The sequence below is a fragment of the Castor canadensis genome, chromosome 16, assembly GCF_047511655.1.
Source record: "Castor canadensis chromosome 16, mCasCan1.hap1v2, whole genome shotgun sequence".
In the NCBI taxonomy this organism is placed as follows: Eukaryota; Metazoa; Chordata; class Mammalia; order Rodentia; family Castoridae; genus Castor; species Castor canadensis.
In genome coordinates this window covers 8,125,259-8,143,076 of record NC_133401.1, presented here as the reverse complement: position 1 = coordinate 8,143,076, position 17,818 = coordinate 8,125,259, and the positions used below count along the sequence as shown (strand labels likewise).

The following is a 17,818-nucleotide window of genomic DNA, read 5'->3' as shown; positions in this document are numbered from 1 at the left end:
TGGTTTTTCATCTGTATTTTCCCTGATAATGTTGTTGAGCATTTTTTAATATATCTCTCTGATCATTTGCATGCATTCTTTACAGAAATGTCTATTTAAGTCCTTAGCAGATAACAGAAGATAATAGAAGTAACAGCAACAAGAACTCATTAAATAGATGCTAGGGAACTACTTTAAGAGTCCAAAATCATATAAAGGGAAAGAACATTCCAGGTAACAAATGAAGAAAGAATGACAATGCAAATACAACTATTTTGTAACCCTTACAAAAAAATCATAGGTCAAGCTAATAATCATTCGGTCTTCTGAAGCAAGTAGGAAGGGTGGTTCTACTTTTTTTGTTATGGTTGGTACTGGAGTCTGAACTTGTGAGTTCATACTTGCTAGGGAGGCACTACCACTTGAGCCACTCCATCAATCCTTTAAATTTTATTTTAAGACAAGGTCTTACTAAGTTGCATAGGCTTGCCTTAAACTTGAAATCCTCCTGTTTCGGCCTCCTGAGTAGCTGGATTACAGGTGTGCACTAAAACACATTCTTCCCTTGAGTCCAGGATAATACATTCACCTAGTTTCCTCCAACTTTTCTTTTTTTTTTTTTTTTTTTGGTGTCATTGGGGTTTGAACTCAGGGCCTGATGGTTGCTAGGCAGGTGCTGTTATAGCTTGAGTCACTCCACCAGTCTTGATCTTTCCATCTAGTCCCTTTCAGGCTCTTTTGATGATTACCCCTAATTTCTCAGACTTCATAATGTTGGAGCAACCCCCAAATCAGTCCTTTAGCTCTATGTTTTCTACCTATGCTAACTTCTAAGTGATCTCATTCAGTCCCATGGCGTTGTGTGTCACTTAAATGGTGATAATTCTCATCTCTTTTGAACTTCACACCTGTATATCCACCTGCCAACCTGATACCTCAACTTGAACGTCCACTGGGCATCCCATACTTCATATAGTATATTCCAAACTGCAATCTCACTATCTCCCCACATCAGTTTTTCCTACATTCATTCTAAATTAATTACTCCACTCAATTAATAGCTCCACTCTTGGGTAACTCAGATAATGTGCCATCTTGTCCCCACCAGTTCTGTCAGCAAACTGTGGCAACTCTGTCTTAAATTACACCAGCACTTGATCACTTCTCATCATTTTACAACCGTGGTCCAGATTACCAACATCTTCTCCCTAGTTTATTGCAACAGTTTCCTAACTGGTCTTCCTGTTCCCTCCCTTGTCCACTCCCTGCCCTTTCTTAATTCTTTCTCCAGTATTCCATTTTCATAAGAACAGCAAAAGCTGTCTTCTTTAATTGTAAACAGACGTTATTATCAATTCCCTGTTCAAACTCTCCAACTGCTTCTCACTCAAGGAAAAGTTAAAAACATTACTATGAGCTGTAGGGCCCAACTTGCTCTGCTTTCCTTCCTTCCACTTACCTTTCCTCTCTCAACTCCCACTACTCTCCCTCCTCATTTTTACTATTTCAGCCATACCAGCATGATGCCGCCTCAAAACATTTGCAACTCCATGTGTGGTGGCTTATGCCTGCATCCCAGATATTCAGGAGGCAGAAATGAGGAGGATGGTAGTTTGCGGTCAGCCCAGGCAAAAAGTTACCAAGACTCCATTTCAACAAATAAGCCAGGTGTGATGGCAAACACCAATATTCCCAGCTAAAGGGGAAGACCAGGTAGGAGGATAATGGCCCAAGGCAAACCCAAGCCAAAAAAAAAGTGAGCCCCTACCTGAACAAAATAACTAAAAGCAAAAAGGGCTGGAGATATGGCTCAAGTGATAATGCACTTGCAGTGTAAGGCCCTGAGTTCAAGCCCCAGTACTGACCCCTAAAAAAACACCACAAACAACTAAAACAAAACACCCTTTCCCACTGCTGTTCACTCTGAAATAACTTGCTCGGTTTTATGCACAACTTCCTCCTTTACTTCCTTCATATTTTTATTACTATCTTTTCAAGATGCCTTCCCTGTCTACCCACCCCATCTAAAACTCTAACTCCCATCTCTAAGTCTAATTATCCTCCACCTTTACTTTTCCTCTTAGTATGTTTCGCCATTTAATAGCTTTCATATCTAGTTTACTTACCTTGTTTATTATCTGGCCCACAACAATGTAAGTGCCATGACAGCAGGGGGTGTGTCTCCTTTTGTAGCTGCTACATTCAGGCACCTAGAATTGTGCCTATTACAGGGACAGCGTTCAATCAATGGTGAGTCTATGAATGAATGAATCCTTGACACAGAAGAACCTCTGAAAATGAAATTTGAAAATAGAGCACTACTTTAGAAAATATACAATTCACAAGACATTTTAAGAAACGCTTGATTTCAGTAGCAATTGAAAAACTGCAAATTATTTTACAGCTATGAGGTTAACAACAAGGACTGTCATTTATGATATCCACTGTTATCAAGCATGTAGACACAGTCTAGTATTATACTATGGATTACGGGAGCTGGAGGAGTAGCTAAAGTGGTTGAGTGCCTGCCTAGCAACCATGAGGCCCTGAGTTTAAATCCCCCTGCTGCCAAAAAAAGAACCAGTAAATTACTGGAACTTAATATTGGGAATAGTTGAATAGATTTAGGATTTAGAGAGTCTTTAATAAGGGCATACACCTTGACCGATACATCTATTCCAATTCTAGGCGTCTACTCACTCCCTCAAAAAAAGAAAAAATAAAAGCATACTATAACATGTGCCATATAGTTTTTGATAAACACACTGCTTATATTATAATTACAAGAACTTAAAAAGACCCAAATTACCCACCAGGGATAAGTGCCTTAAAATGTATACTATGAAAAATTAAAACAATGGCATAAATTTATAATTGCTTAAATGTACAAATATGAATCAGATATTGTCAAATGGGAAAGGTAGGTTACAGAACTGAATTGCAGTGTGATTGAAATGTTTAAGCCATTATGCATCTATATAAGGTCATATGAATACAAACAAGCTGGTGTGATGATGCACGCCTGCAGTACCAGTTACTCAGCAGGCAAAGGCATGAGGATCGAGTTCGAGGACAGCCGCTGCAAAGGCAGTACGGAGACCCTGTTTCAAAAACAAAATAACGAAATGCCCGGGGTATGGGTCAAGTGGCAGAGCACTTGCCTGTCATGAGCAAGGCCCTGATTCAATCCCCAGCACCACAAAAACACCAACAAACATGAATGCACACACAGGTATTCACAAAGCGAAGGATGAAAAGATGGCTAGTAGATGCTGACAGTGGTTGCGTGGCTTGGAGAATTATGAATGATTTTTGTTCTTTTGAGCTATTCTGAATTTTGCGATTGGAATGGGTTGGTGGGAGACAAGAAAGGATTTCTCACGTACACAAAACAACTTGCTAATGCCCGAAAATAAAGCTAAGAATAAACATCCACATGTCGGGGTTACCGATGGTTCGTACAAAACCCTATTTCCAATTTTTCCCACGTTCACCCAGCCTCACCCACCCGCGCGGCCCTGCCCTGCCCTCCATGCGGAGTTTCCCACTCATTCTCTCTTGGCATCGGGGTTCACAACGGCACATAACGGGAAAACGCATCACGCCGGCGCGCGCAGCCCCTCACCGCCACCCGCAGCGGCACCGCCCACGCCGCATCCCTCCAGCGACCGCTCGGCGCGGGGTCCGCGACCCCCACCCACGCCCCCACAAAGAGTCCCGGGCTCAGAGCCCGCGCTTCCCGCCAACTCACCACCGAGCCCGCGGACGCAGCCCCGATTTCACAGGCGACGCCGCCCGCGAAGCCCAGCGGCTGCGGGACTGACAGCACGTCACTGAGCTGAGCGCTGGCTGGGATTGAGGCGCCGTCAGCCTCGGGCAGTTAGACGCAGAGCAACACTTCCCAGAGGGCCCCGCGGCTCAACGGGCGGGACTGGTCTTCCGGTTAGCGAGCTGCGGGAATAGCCACGGAGGCGTTTAAGGGCACACCGCTCTGAGCAGGAAAACCAGTCGAGGGTTTTGCGGGGGCGGCCTCCCAGAGGCCCGGCACTTAAAGCCTGGATGTGCAACTCCGTATCCGGAAGAATCTGAATAGGTCCGCCGCTCTCCTGCTCTGGACTACACTTCCCGCAGGCCTTCGCGGCCAAGATTATGCTCTGCAAAAGCGGCACTTCCTTTTTCGTGACATTCGCGGGTCCGTGAGGGAAGCAAAGCTCGGTCTCTTTAGTTCCCTCGTGTCAGGGCTCCACTATCTGGGTGAAAGTGTGAAAGATCAGGGGCTCACAGCGACGGGGTTGGCCTGAGCCGCAAGCTCCTGGCTGCAGTCAGAAGAGACAGGAGTGACATCATAGACAGGAGTGACGTCATATGACTGTTTGTGAGACTGCAGCCATGGAATTCGGTGTTTGGCGTTTATGAGATCGAGGCACACTAAGGTCCAGTGTCTTTTGAAAGTGTGCGAATTTGCAACCATTTGTGTAACCATGGTTGTGTGGTGTGTTCTCATGACCCTGCAATTTTGTCAGATACCCTATATCTTTGTTTATTCTTTCTGGGCTCCGCTATTGTGACTCTGACAGTGATACTGGATTGATGACCTGTGATTGTGAGCATCAGAGAAAAGCAGAATAGTGTCGCCAGACCGCCAGTCTTGGCCATTCACTAGTTGTGTGACTTCGTACTACTTAACTTCTCTGCGCCTTTGGTTTCTTTCTTTTTTTTCTTTCGTTGTTGCTGTTTCAAGGCAGGGTCTGAAGATAATATGGCCCAGGCTGACCTTGAACTTGCTATAAGCCTAACTGGCCTCAAATGCACAATCCTCCTACCTCAGCCTCCAGAGTACTTAGATTAACAGGCACGTGCCACCATGAATAGCTTGCACCTTTATGATTAATACCATTTGCAAAGTTTTTGTGAGTTATGAAAGTTCATATAAAACTCAATTTCCACGAGTGTGATAGTTCAAATGTAACTATTTCTGAGGCCTTGATATACAGATTTGGTCAGAAGTTTAAATCAGATCAGAAGTTTAGACCTCAGTTGTTACTCAGAGCAAACTCAAAGCCAAGAGAAGTAACAATTACCCCCACTTCCTCCAACTCAGATACTCCCTTATGTGAGCCAAATATACTTGATTTTCCCCCACGGTGCTGGAGATAGAACCCAGGAACTCACACATGCTAGGCAAATGCTCTACCACTAAAATATACTGTATAATGTACAGTACTGCCAGGCCAACGTGCTCCTCAGTATATGATTGTGAACTTAGGGAAGAATCCAGCCCACAAAGTAGGGACCCTGACTTTTCTCCTCCCAAATAAGGTACAAAAATTGTTTTAACTCTCTCTTAATGTAGGTGGTTGAAAGTGGAGCACACCATCTGACTTGGTCTATGACAAAGTTATAAGAAGTCCTCCCTCAGCTGTAATTTACTCCAAGAGAAGTATCACAGGAGGAAACTAAAAGGCATTACATGTCTCAAATCTTTTGTAGGATCTAACATTTCCTATATTTTTGAAGTCTGTGGCATACAGTGACCCATCTAAGTGCCTGTCCTTCCTGTACACAATACACAGTAATGGGTATTATTCTTTTTTTCTTTTTTGGTGGTACTAGGGTTTGAACCCAGGTCAAACCTTCACTCTTGCTAGGCAGACACTTTACCACTTAAGCCACTCCATCAGCCCTGGGTACTGGGGTTTGAACTTTGAGTTTCACACTTGCTCGGCAAGTGCTCTACAGCTTGAGTCACTCCACGGGCCATGGTATTGCTCTTTTCAAAGCCTATTAGCATTCCTCTGTATGGTACATCATAATTTAAAATTGATATTTCAGGCTTCCTTTTACATTTTCTGTCATTTAAAATTATGCTTTAAGGGCTGAGGATGCAGCTCAGTGGAATAGAGCTTGCCTAGTGTGCCAGGGCCTGGGATTCAATCCTCACCATCGCAGAACCAAAATCATGTTTTAAGGAACTTCCTTTGTACATATATCTTTAAGCTTACATTCAATAATCTCCTCAGTCTCATTTCTGAAAATGAATCTGCTAGTTCAAACAACAGAAATTTAGTGAGGTCTGAGCTCTATGTCAAGAAGTTCTGGAGATTTTTAAAGATAAAGTAGATATATTTCCTTTTCTGCAGTTTATTATAGCCCAGTAAAAGAAAGAATACATGTACACAGATATTGCCAAAATAGTGTGGTAAGGGCTTCCAAGGAAGTGGACATAATACATATGCCATGGGAAATTCAAAGAAAAATGCAGCATTTTAATGGTTGGAATCACTGGCATGACAAATCACAACCAACACACTTTTTTTAGTACATAGCAACCCAGTGGAAAAGAGTGGATTTTATGAAGAAAGAACAATAACAAAACACTTTTCCTCATAAAGTTTATTATATTGTTATTATATCTAAACTAAGAACACTAGTACAAGGGAGTTCTGCAGATATTTGGAGATCACTGTGAATTCAGGATTCAATCAGAAGCAAAATAAACCTACTTCCATGAACAGGAAAAGACAAAGAATCCATTCTTCTAACGGGCATTTTAGTTATAAAATTGTTTTTAGCTATTTTCAGATGTGTCTAAAACCTATCCCTCCCTAGTTGTAAAAATACAGTTTGTTTAGGGTTTTAGGGCTGAAGGAAATAAGGTGAAGTCATTCACTACACATGATAAATATTCTGACAATGTACTCCAAGTCCATGAGAGCAAGAGGGAGCCTCTTTTGCTTCAACTACTGTTTGGAGAGCAACTTTTATTTTTTTAACTAATAGTCTTTTCATTATTTAAAAGTAAAACAAAAATGATTATACACATTAAGACGAAAATTTTAAGAGCAAGTGGTAGAACACTTTCTAACAAGTGCAAGGCCCTGAGTTTAAAACCCAGTACTGCAGGGCTGGGATGTAGCTCGGTGGTACAGCGCTTGCCTAGCATGCGTGAGGCCCTGGGTTCGATCCCAGCACCAAAAAAGAAAAGACAAAAAAAAAAAAAAAACCTCTCCCCCAAAAAAAAAACCCAGTACTGCAAAAAAAAAAAAAGAGCTAAGCTTAGTAGCACGCACCTCAAATCCTAGCACTCAGTTGAGGCAGGAGGATCTCCAATTCAAGGCAGTGTGGCCTGCATAGCAAACCCGTCTCAAAAATGAATAAAAACACAATTTTTTTTTAAGAAAGGAAGGTCCAGGGAGGTAGTCGGCAGTAGAAGATGTGTTTGGCAGGCCTAAGGCCTTGGGCTCTATTCCCAGCAACAAAGAAAATAAATAAAAGTTTAAATAAAAATAAGAGGCATTTCATTATTTAATAAAATGTGGTAATAGTACCATTTCAGGACACTGGGGTGTGTACCATTCCTGATTGTGTTCTAGTCACCTTCCTATCCATATTACTCTATAAGTGCTTAAAGTTTAGGAAATATTCTCCCTTGCACACGTGTCGGCGTGTAATGTGAGTAAGTACACTTCCATCATTTGTATTTCAGATTTGTGGAACTGAGCTGATCTTCTGTGGATGAACGGCATGAAGAGGCTCCAACTATGCCAAGTACACTTTTCCTAACAAAGCCCCAGATTCTTTCTTTCCCAGTTCAAGAATTTTTAAATTTTATGTCTTTTTAAAAGAAGTTTTTACCTTTAACAAAATGCAACATACCAAGTACAGTTTGGTGAGATTTGACAAATATATACACCCCAGCAACTACCACCCCCAGTCACCACACAGAATGTTTTCACTCCCCACCATGGCTCCTCCTGCCCCAGGCACTCATGGCTTCCTCTAAATGTAATTTAGTGTCACCGAGAACGTCATATAAATACATAAGCAACACAAAATTTCATATAAAAGGGAGTCTGGCTCCTTTCAACACTTTTTTTGAGATTTGAATGCCTGGCTTCTGGTAGTTATTGGGATATGTATATTTGTCATTCCAGGTTTGATGATGTGAAAGATTTATCATCACAGGCCTGGTGTTGCTAGCTTTACAAGGGCCTTTTGGTGGCATCTGGGAAGTTACGTTTTTTGTTTTTGGTTTCTTTTGGTGGGACTGGGGTTTGAACTCAGGCCTTCACACTTGTAAAGCAGGAGCTCTACCGCCTGAGCCACACTTCCAGCCCATTTTGCTTTGGTTATTTTGAAGATGGGGCAGTCTCCCAAACTATTTTCCTGGGCTGGCCTTGAACTGTGATCCTCCCAATCTCAGCCCATCCTCCCAATCTCAGCCTCCCAAGTAGCTAGGATTACAGGCATGTACCACCAGTGCCCAGCAGGAAATTGGTTTTTGGAATGTTTTTCACTTTGATAAGACTGTTTTGTAAGCCTGGGGCAATTAAACCTCCTGTATCAACTTGCCTAGACTATTTGTGCAAACAATATAGTTTACAGTGAACAACTGTGTTCCTTCTGGGATTCTGGAATTTCTGTACTGGTGCTTGTGCAGGCAAAGGATGTCTATGACCAGTTCCCAGTAAAAATAATGTACTCTGAGGCTGGGGTTACAGCTCAGTTGTATTAGGCTTGCCAAGCATGTATGAAACTCTGAATTTGATTCCCAGTTGGCAAATAAAAAAATAAAAATAAAAATAGGGACTCCGAGTCTCCAGTGGACAATTCTTGGCAAAAATACTGCAGCACCTCACTGCACTTCATTGCTAGAGGAAGGAGCACATTCTGTGTGACTCATGAAGGAAAGGAGAACCATGGAAGTCTGTGCTTGGATCCTCCAGGCTCCACCTGATGCACCTTCCTGATCCTGTTGCTGTAACATCTAAGGCCATGACTATAAACACATGTGAGTCCTTCAAGTTATTCCAGCAGGCTACCAAGTGTGGGGGTGGTTGTGGGATTCTCCAAAATAGGTGAATAACTTGCTAATGTCATAACTGGCTCCTTCAGGAGGACGTAGACAACTGAACTCTGATCAGAATTTGTGGACTTGTACAAGGGTGTGAGATTGGAGAATTGTGACGAGTAACTTTCTGCATGGCATCTATCCTCCTCCCTAAAATTCACAGTCTTTTTTTTTTTTTTTGGAGATGCTGGGGAATGAACCCAGGGCCCTGTACCTGCTAAGCACACACTTTACCACTACTACAACCCCAGCACCCCCACCCAAATCAATAATCTGACCTTTAGAACATTTGCCTTTATTATGAGATTCAGAAGTTCCCAGGAGAAACTGAAATGTGAGTTCAATTTCTCCTTCATATTTTTGTCAGATTTAGCTTTTAAGAATTAAAAATGGAACAAACACCGCTAATGCTGGGCGAGGATGCAGGGGAAAAGGAACCCTTTCAACCGTGGCAGGGATGTAAATTAATGCAGTCACTAAAAAAAAAAAAATTAAAAATGGAATCTGGGCACTGGTGGCTCACACTTGTAATCCTAGCTACTCAGGAGGCAGAGAGCAAGAGGATCATGGTTCCAGACTAGCCTAGACAATTAAAAAGAGATCCTGTCCCAAAAAACTCAACACAAAAAAGGGCTGGCGGAATGGCTCAAGTGGTAGAGCACTTGCCTCACAAGCATGAGGCCCTGAGTTCAAACCCCAGTACTGCAACAAAAAAAAAATTAATGGACATATTTATTGTGCTGTCTGAAGCTTCATCATTCCCATTGTTCAAAAGTCCTCTGCAACTGATCCTAGTGGAGATACATGTACTTCCCTGAAAAAAAATCAAGGAATGGGATTTCATTCTTGCACTGTCATGCTCAAGCCCTTTTTTTCCAAAGGAACTTTATTTCCACGTCACTTACTGGTGCAGACATTTTCATTTTTTGCATAATTAAGTTTATCCATCTATTCTGTCCTGATTTCTGAGTTTCTTGAGCTATTTTTATACAGGATCTAAAGTCATCTCTCTTATTTTCATCTAATACTTTAATGGTTATATTTCTCTCCTTTAAGTGTTTGAATTATCTGGAATGCATTGTGGTACAATGTTCCAGGATCTTTCATTCTTCCTGGGGGAGGAACAGCATCATACCTGAGTTACTGGTATGAAATGTGTAGTACACCCTGTAGGACAGTATGCTACACCCCAAAGATATCATTCGCCTGCATCCTTAGTCAGGAGAGCCCTGTGGCCTAGAGCACAATAAACAAGTCCAAAAGCCAAAGGTGAGGCTTCATTTTCCCCCCAAGCTGCTCCACAGCTCTCTGGATATTTGTTGGTTTAGGTGGGAGAAGATGGAAGAGTGGCCAAGCACTGTGGAACAAGGGAACGCCCTCTCTTACTCCCAGGGTGCATTCCCTGCATGGGTAGTGAACAGAAGCAAAGCTATTCTCTTATTTCATCACATTTTCCCTTCAAACTGCTCTATTTTGTGGACATGAATGTAATCCTTCTCTTAACTCTAGTGGTGGTAGAAATTTTTCTTTTATATACAGGCTTTTTCATTCTCTTAATGCTGTCTTTTGTCTTTTGACGAACAGAATATTTTTAGTATGGTGCAATTTACCAACCTTTCCTATCTACTTAATCTTGTTTTTAATTTTTACTTTCATTTTTACTTTCAGGTTTTGGGGTGAAGATTGAACCCAGGACCTGAGCATGCTAGGGAGGTCCTCTATTACCAAACTGCATTTTCTTTCTCAAATAAAAGATTTCATTTACTTCATGATATATAATCTTTTTCAGATTTTAGTTTTTGTAGGTTTTGGTTAAATTGTATTTTCTCAGGAAAATTTTATACATATTATCCCAACTTTTCAGTCGTGACAAAGCTAGTAATCTCATCTTACTGTCTTTTTTATGTCTGCCTATAGGATCTATGCTGATGTCATTTTTTTCATTCTTGATATGGCTGTTTTATCAATTTATTAATGTTTGTTAAAGAACCAAATTTGGCTTTTTTTAATGTTTTTTCTTTTCTCTCTTCCCTTCCCTTTTCCTTTTTTCCCTTTTTTTGTGGTACTGAGTTCAAAATTCATAGCCCTATGCTTGTCTGTGGCACTTAAGCCATGCCACTTTGCTTTTAGTTGTTTTCAGTGGGAGATAAGGTCTCCAATTTTTGTCCTGGCTGCCTTTAGACTGAGATCCTTCTACCTCTGCCTCCAAGGTAGCTGGGATTGCAGGCATGTGCCACCATGTCCAGCTTGTTTTTGAGACAGGGCCTTTACCTGGCTGGCCTTGAATTGGGATCCTCCTGTTTCCACCTTCTGAGAAGCTGGGATTATAGATATGGACAACGTACCATCTCTCTCCACCCTCTCTTCCTCCCCTTCTCTCTATATCTCTCTCTCTCTCAATGAGATGAGATCTTCCTATATTGCTCAGATTGGACTCCAACTCCTGGGATCATACCACACCTGGTTTGTAATTTTTCTGTTTTGTTGATTTATTAACATAATATTTTTTCTTGTTTTTCTTAGGCTTGACTTTGGTCCCATAATTTCTTGAGATGGAATCTTAAATCATTACCAGCCTTCAGCCTTCCTTCTTTTGAAACATGTGCATCCATTTTAATGCTAATTTAGCCACATTCCATCGAATTTATTTTTTCCTTGGAGGTATGAGGTTTGAACTCAGGGCTTCAAGCTTGCTAGACAGCTGCTCTACCACTTAGACTATATTTCCAGCCCTTTTTCCTCTGGTTATTTTTGAGAAGGGGTCTCGCTTGTTGCCCAAGTCACTCTGGACTGTGATCCTATTTATACTTCCAGCAGTAGCTGGGATGACAGATGTGCCTCTGTGCCCAGCTATTGGTTGAGATGGGGTCTCAGAAACTTTTTTGCCTTAGCTGGCCTGGAACCACAATCTTCGCAATCTCTGCCTCCTGAGTAGCTAGGATTACAGGCATGAGTCACTGGGGCCCAGCTTCCCATCAGGTTTTAAGCTTCATTCTCATCAGAGGGGATGGGGATTGAACCTAGGGTCTTGAGCATGCTAGGCAAGCATTCTGCCACTGGCTAATCCCAATCCACAGTAGTTCTTTAATGTCTCACTTTTAGTACCTTGCAGCTGAAGGTAATTTAAATTTTGTTCTTATATTTTTTTGACCCATGAATAACATATTGCTGAATTTTCAGAAAGTGGGAGTTTTTTTAGTGATAATTTTTTTGGTGATATTGAAGTTTGAACTCGGTTCCTTGCACTTTCGAGGCAAATGCTCTACCACTTAAGCAATGCCAGCCCTTTTTGTTTTAGTTATTTTTCAGATAGGCTCTTGTGGGTTTTTTTGCCTCAGTCAGCCTAGACTTCGACCTCCCTACTCACACCTCTTATGTAGTTGAGATTACACAGAAGTGTACCACCATGCCCAGCTTTTTTGTTGAGATGAGATCTTACTAGCTTTTTGCCTGGGCTGGCCTCAAATCACTATCTTCCTGATCTCTGCCTCCTGAGTGATTTGGGATTACAGGCATGAGCCCTAGTTGAAATTTTTGTGATTTATTTTTAGTGTAAGTCCATTGTATTAAGAGAACAATCCAAATGTTTTGAAATTTGTTCAGGCTGTGGTTTGTAAATGTTCTCTGTGCTCTTGAAATGAATGCGAACTCTTGTATGGTGCATGTTGATACATGAACTCTGTATCAGGTATTAGTGAGGTCAAATGGCTATTTGGGTTATTCAAATATTTTATGTCCTTGTTCAGATATTTTGTCTATTGTGAGGTTGTTTCTTTGCATTCATTAAGATGTCATTTCTGCACTTGTAAATTTTTATATTTCTCCTTTTATTTCTGCTAAGTTTTGCTTTATATATTTGGAAGTTCTCTTGTGGGATGATACATCTTTAAGTTGTGACATCTTTCTGTTGGAATTTCTTTAGGAAATTTTTCCTTTATCTTTAACATTAGAGATTTCTATAGCATCCCCATTCTTCCTGTGATTAGTGCACAGTTCTGCTTGTTTTCTCTTTACTTTTTTACTTTTAGCTTTTGTGGTCTACTTTTAAAGTATGTTTCTTATTAAACAGCATAGTGACACAATAAATAAACAATGACAAGCATACTCTTTAATTTGCTATATTTAGTGAGTTCACATTTTTTATAGTTAGGCTTTGGTCTACCATCTTGATGTTTGTTTTCTTCCTGACCTACATTTTCTTTTTTTGAAAATTTTTGTAGTATTGGAGTTTGAACTCAGGGCCTCGTGCTTGCTAGGCAGTCCTCTACCACTTGGGTCATGCCCCAGCCCTTTTTGCTTTAGCTATTTTTCAAAAAGGTCCTCGTGCCTCCTGGCATGGACTGCAATCCTTCTGTTCTATGCCTTCTGCATAGCTAGGATGACATGCATGCCACCACTTACCTCCCCATTCCCTAATCCCGGTAACCACTAATCTATTCATCTTAATTTTTTATCTTTCAGGCAATCAGCTTTGGGTTTCATGTGAACGTATATTATAAGGAGAGTATTTAGAAGGAATTTGTAAAAAAAAAGTAGGATTTTGAGATGGTATCGAATAAATATATAGAATATACATATTGAATATATATATATATAAATAAAATTTTGAATAATCTCAAAGAACCACTTTGTGGTTTCTTTGCTTTTTCTTGATTTTATTTTTCTTTATTTTTCTGTTTTCTGTTTCATTGATTTCTGCTCCAATATTACTTCCTATGTTTTGCTTAAATAATACTTAATTTGCTCTTTTTTCTAGTTTCTCTTGGAAGGAGCAGTTCTTGGGTTTGAACTCAGGGTCTTATGCTACTGGAAAGCATTGTACCACTTGAGCCACACTCCCAGTACTTTTTGCTTCAGTGTTTCAAGCTGGGCCTGGGACTGTGATTCTCCTACCTCTGCCTCCCCCATAGCTGGGATTACTGGTGTGTGACACCATGCCTGGCTTTCTCTAGTTTCTTAAAGTAAAAGATGAAGTCATTAACTTGAGACCTTTCATCTTTATTTACATAGGCATTTAGTGCTATAAACACTGCTTCAGTGGCATCCTATAATTTAATATAGAATTACCACATAAATTGGACATCTTTATGGGATACAGTGCATTCAGTGGAAGTATAATACGCAATGTATAATACACAATGTGTAATGAGATCAGTTAATTGGCATATCATCTCATTTATCAGATCAGTTAATTGGCATATCATCTCATTTATCATTTCTTTGTGTGGGGAACATTCAAAATCATCATTACTAGCTATTTTGAAATATATAACTTTTTTGTTGTCAACCACAGCCATCCTAAAGTGTCATAGAACATCAGAAGTTACTCCCCCTGGTCAGCAGCACCCTTATGCCAGTTAGCATCCTTGTTCCAGCCCTTCTCTTCCTCCTCGCCCTTCCCAGCCTAGGGTAACCTAATTACCAATGATGTACAGCACCTTGTCTGATACCTGTTGCCCACCTGCCTATCTTCTTTAGAGAAATGTCTACTCAGGTCCTTTGCTCACTTTTGAGTTGAATTTGAGTTGAATTTTTGTTGTTGAGTTTTAGGAATTATTTATATAGTCTGGATATTAAACACTTATCAGTAAATGTTCAACAAATACCTTCCCCATTCTGTAGATTGACTTTTCATTTTTTTTCTTATTGTGTTGGGTGGGGGTACATTGTGACATTTACAGTTTCCTTACAATATATCATACGTGAATTCACCTGACTTTTCACTTTTTCTGATAATGTCCTTTGATACACAAAAGTTTTTAACTTTGATGAAGTCCAATTTATCTATTTTCCTCTTTCATTGTTCATGCTTTTGAGACTGTATCTAAGATACTTATTGCCAAATCCAAGGTCATTCCGACTTTCTTTTAATTAGCCTAACCATGGTATAGATTTTCTATCATTATTTTTTTTTTAAGTAGGATTGGAGTTTGAACTCAGGGCTTCCTGCTTGCAAAGCAGGCCCTCTACCACTTGAGCCACACCTCTAGTCCATTTTGCTCTGGTTATTTTGGAGATGGGGGTGTCTCACAAACTACTTGCCTGGGCTGGGTTTGAACCTCAATCCTCCTGATCTCAGTCTCCCAAGTAGCTAGGATTACAGGCGTGAGCCACCAGTGCCTGGCTTTATCCTTATACTTTTAACCTATTAGTATTATTACATTTAAAGTGAAGTTCTCATAGGCAGCATATAGTTGAGTCATGCTTTTTTTTTAATAAAAAATTGAATCCAACACCTGTTTGCCTTTTAATTTGGTGTTTATATCATTTATATTTAATCTGATTAATAGAAATCTTTCAACTTGCTATTTATTTCTCATCTGTTACTTCTTCTAACTTCTTTTGGATTTTTTTCAGTGCTGGTGATTGAACTCAGGGCCTTGCGCATGCTAGGTTATCCCCCCACCCCCAGCCCTTTTGGATAATTTCTTAAGATTGTTTCTTTCTCTTTTTGCTATGACTTTAGCTATGCCTGTTTGCTTAGACTTTGCGTAATCTTTAGCTAGGACTCAATGTAGCAGCTGCTTTTTTTTTTTTCATTCATATGTGCATACAAGGCTTGGGTCATTTCTCCCCCCTGCCCCCACCCCCTCCCTTACCACCCACTCCGCCCCCTCCCTCTCCCCCCACCCCCTCAATACCCAGCAGAAACTATTTTGCCCTTATCTCTAATTTTGTTGTAGAGAGAGTATAAGCAATAATAGGAAGGAACAAGGGTTTTTGCTGGTTGAGATAAGGATAGCTATACAGGGCGTTGACTCACATTAATTTCCTGTGCGTGTGTGTTACCTTCTAGGTTAATTCTTCTTGATCTAAACTTTTCTCTAGTTCCTGGTCCCCTTTTCCTATTGGCCTCAGTTGCTTTTAAGGTATCTGCTTTAGTTTCTCTGCGTTAAAGGCAACAAATGCTAGCTAATTTTTTAGGTGTCTTACCTATCCTCACCCCTCCCTTGTGTGCTCTCGCTTTTATCATGTAGCAGCTGCTTTTTACAGTACACATTTTACGGTGTCTTACAATGTGTATCTTTTACTGAGCACAGTATTTGTTTAAGCAATATTATTTTACCTCACATAGAGCACAGGAACCTTAACAATAGTTTACTTCTATTTACTTCTCTTCTCCTGGCTGTCATATAATTTGCTTTTATATATGTGACAAATTTGAAATTACATTGTTTTTATTTTTGTTAAAAGAGTAATTTATCTTTCGAGATACAAATAATAAGAAAACACACCTTAGACATGTTTACCTTGTATTAACCATCTCTGGTGCTCTTCATTTCTTTGTGCACATCCAGACTTCTATGTCTTACCCAATTGCACATATATTAAACCTCCTGAAGGTACCATAGAGCTCACGAACACTTATTCAGTTTTTCTTTAAAGTTAATTTTCTCAGTGTCTATCCCAGAACCTCAACTGGGTATCTGGCACACAGTAGGTGCCAGAATCCACACGTCAACACACATCCTTTAAGTCTAATCATCACCGTCACACATTTTCACTCCACCCCACAAACCAGTTCCTATCATAGCACATTCTCAGTTAACATCGCAAATGTCATATACACAGCAACACAACCACACACGCTGTCTTAGAAATGTATGCCTACCCAGCACAGTTACACTCAGAAGAACATCAAAATGCCAATCAAAGGGTCATGTACCCACTTGCAAAGTTCCAATCAAGTGACAGAAACTGGTTGTGGAGAGATGATAACCAAATAACTTGCCCTGCATTCTATCCCCAACACCATGAGGAAAAAAAAGAAAAAGAAAGGAAAGAGAAGATTAGGGACCTTGTTCTCTAAAGACACCTAGCAAAAGAGCCACTTAGGAGAGTCATTGACACCCACCATCACCAACTCATGAATGCAAAGGGCGACCCTCCCTGCCCCATCCCACCTTCAAGATAACCATCCAGGGAGCAAAAACGCCTTGGGGCGGGAAGCAGCCGGGTGAAGAACGATGCGCCTGCGCACCCGACCTGCCTGCACCCCACTTTTTCAGGCTTCCAGCATAATTCCAGGAACTCACCGCCTTGGTCCACACGCAAACCTCTCCGCCCGCGGCTGACCCGCCCAGGCTGCTAAGGGAGGTGACCGAGCACCTCAATACCGGACGCCAAAGAGTGTGACACTCACCCGGCCCTATGGCCGACCCGGTCAGAACTGAAAGGAATCAGGACTTCGGGTTCAGTCAGAGACTGGCATTGGAACACACGGCGGCCTTCTAAAGGCGGGCCCCGCTGCGCCAGTGCGGCGGAACCCCGCAACACCGCCCCCTTTTCGGCCCAGACTACATTTCCCAGCGGCCCCCGCGGGAGCCGGGCCGGCGCCCGCTTTGTGTCCTCCCGGGGCCGAGGCAGCTGAGGCGCTTCTTTCCGGCCCCCTGAGGCTGGGTTCTAGCAGACACTGGGCGGCGGGTGAGGCCTGAGTGGAGGACAATCCCTGAGCCTCAGCCTTGGGGGCGGGAAAGGGATCTTCCCGCGGTTCAGTTCTGCAGGTGAGGAGTGGCCTGTGTGTCATCGGGATGCCAGTCCCCAGGCCCTGTGTGTGACGGTACCATACAGCGTGACTGTCACCCGACGTGCGCGGCCACGTCGTATCCGTGTGACCCGGGGGCCAGTGAGGCTCTGGTTGGTACCATAGAAGGTGATGTCGAGTAGGGCGGGATGGATAATTATTCTCTGTGCCCAGGGTGCTGGTACCCTCGGTCTCTTTGTCACCAGTGTGAGACCCTAGGCTGTGATGCCAGTGTGTTTGAGGTTCAGGGTGTCAGAGAGAGTGGCCATCTGAGACTCATGCCTTTCGCTGTGGCATGTGTGTCACTGTAGTCCTTCCAGCTTTGGATGTGTGAAGGGAATGAGTGAGACTTTGTATCACCCAGTGTCTTTTCAAGTTAGCCCAGTGAAGCCAGGTGCTACCAAGTTTCTGATCTGTTGGAGAGAATGACTGTGGGAATTATGCAGACCTTTATTTGATCTTGG

The 17,818-nt window shown here is 41.7% G+C and overlaps 2 protein-coding genes across 6 annotated transcripts in view; one reads left to right on the top strand and one right to left on the bottom strand.

Moving 5' to 3' along the window:
* The window catches only part of LOC141418109 (uncharacterized), a 39,510-nt gene extending 22,416 nt beyond the window's left edge, over positions 1-17,094 (bottom strand). Inside the window, exons 1-2 of one of the 2 annotated variants that reach the window (XM_074058290.1) lie at positions 16,974-17,094; positions 2,106-2,270 (exon numbers count right to left, since the gene is read on the bottom strand). The gene's annotated coding sequence lies outside the window, so the exon portion shown is untranslated. Of the gene's footprint in view, positions 1-2,105; positions 2,271-3,730; positions 3,890-16,973 lie in introns of those variants that run through there. The other variant, XM_074058289.1, reaches the window with a different exon arrangement.
* Positions 17,095-17,150: 56 nt separating this feature from the next.
* The window catches only part of Znf570 (zinc finger protein 570), a 63,848-nt gene continuing 63,180 nt past the window's right edge, over positions 17,151-17,818 (top strand). Inside the window, exon 1 of one of the 4 annotated variants that reach the window (XM_074058358.1) lies at positions 17,151-17,334. The gene's annotated coding sequence lies outside the window, so the exon portion shown is untranslated. The other 3 variants (XM_074058350.1, XM_074058351.1, XM_074058349.1) reach the window with 3 other exon arrangements.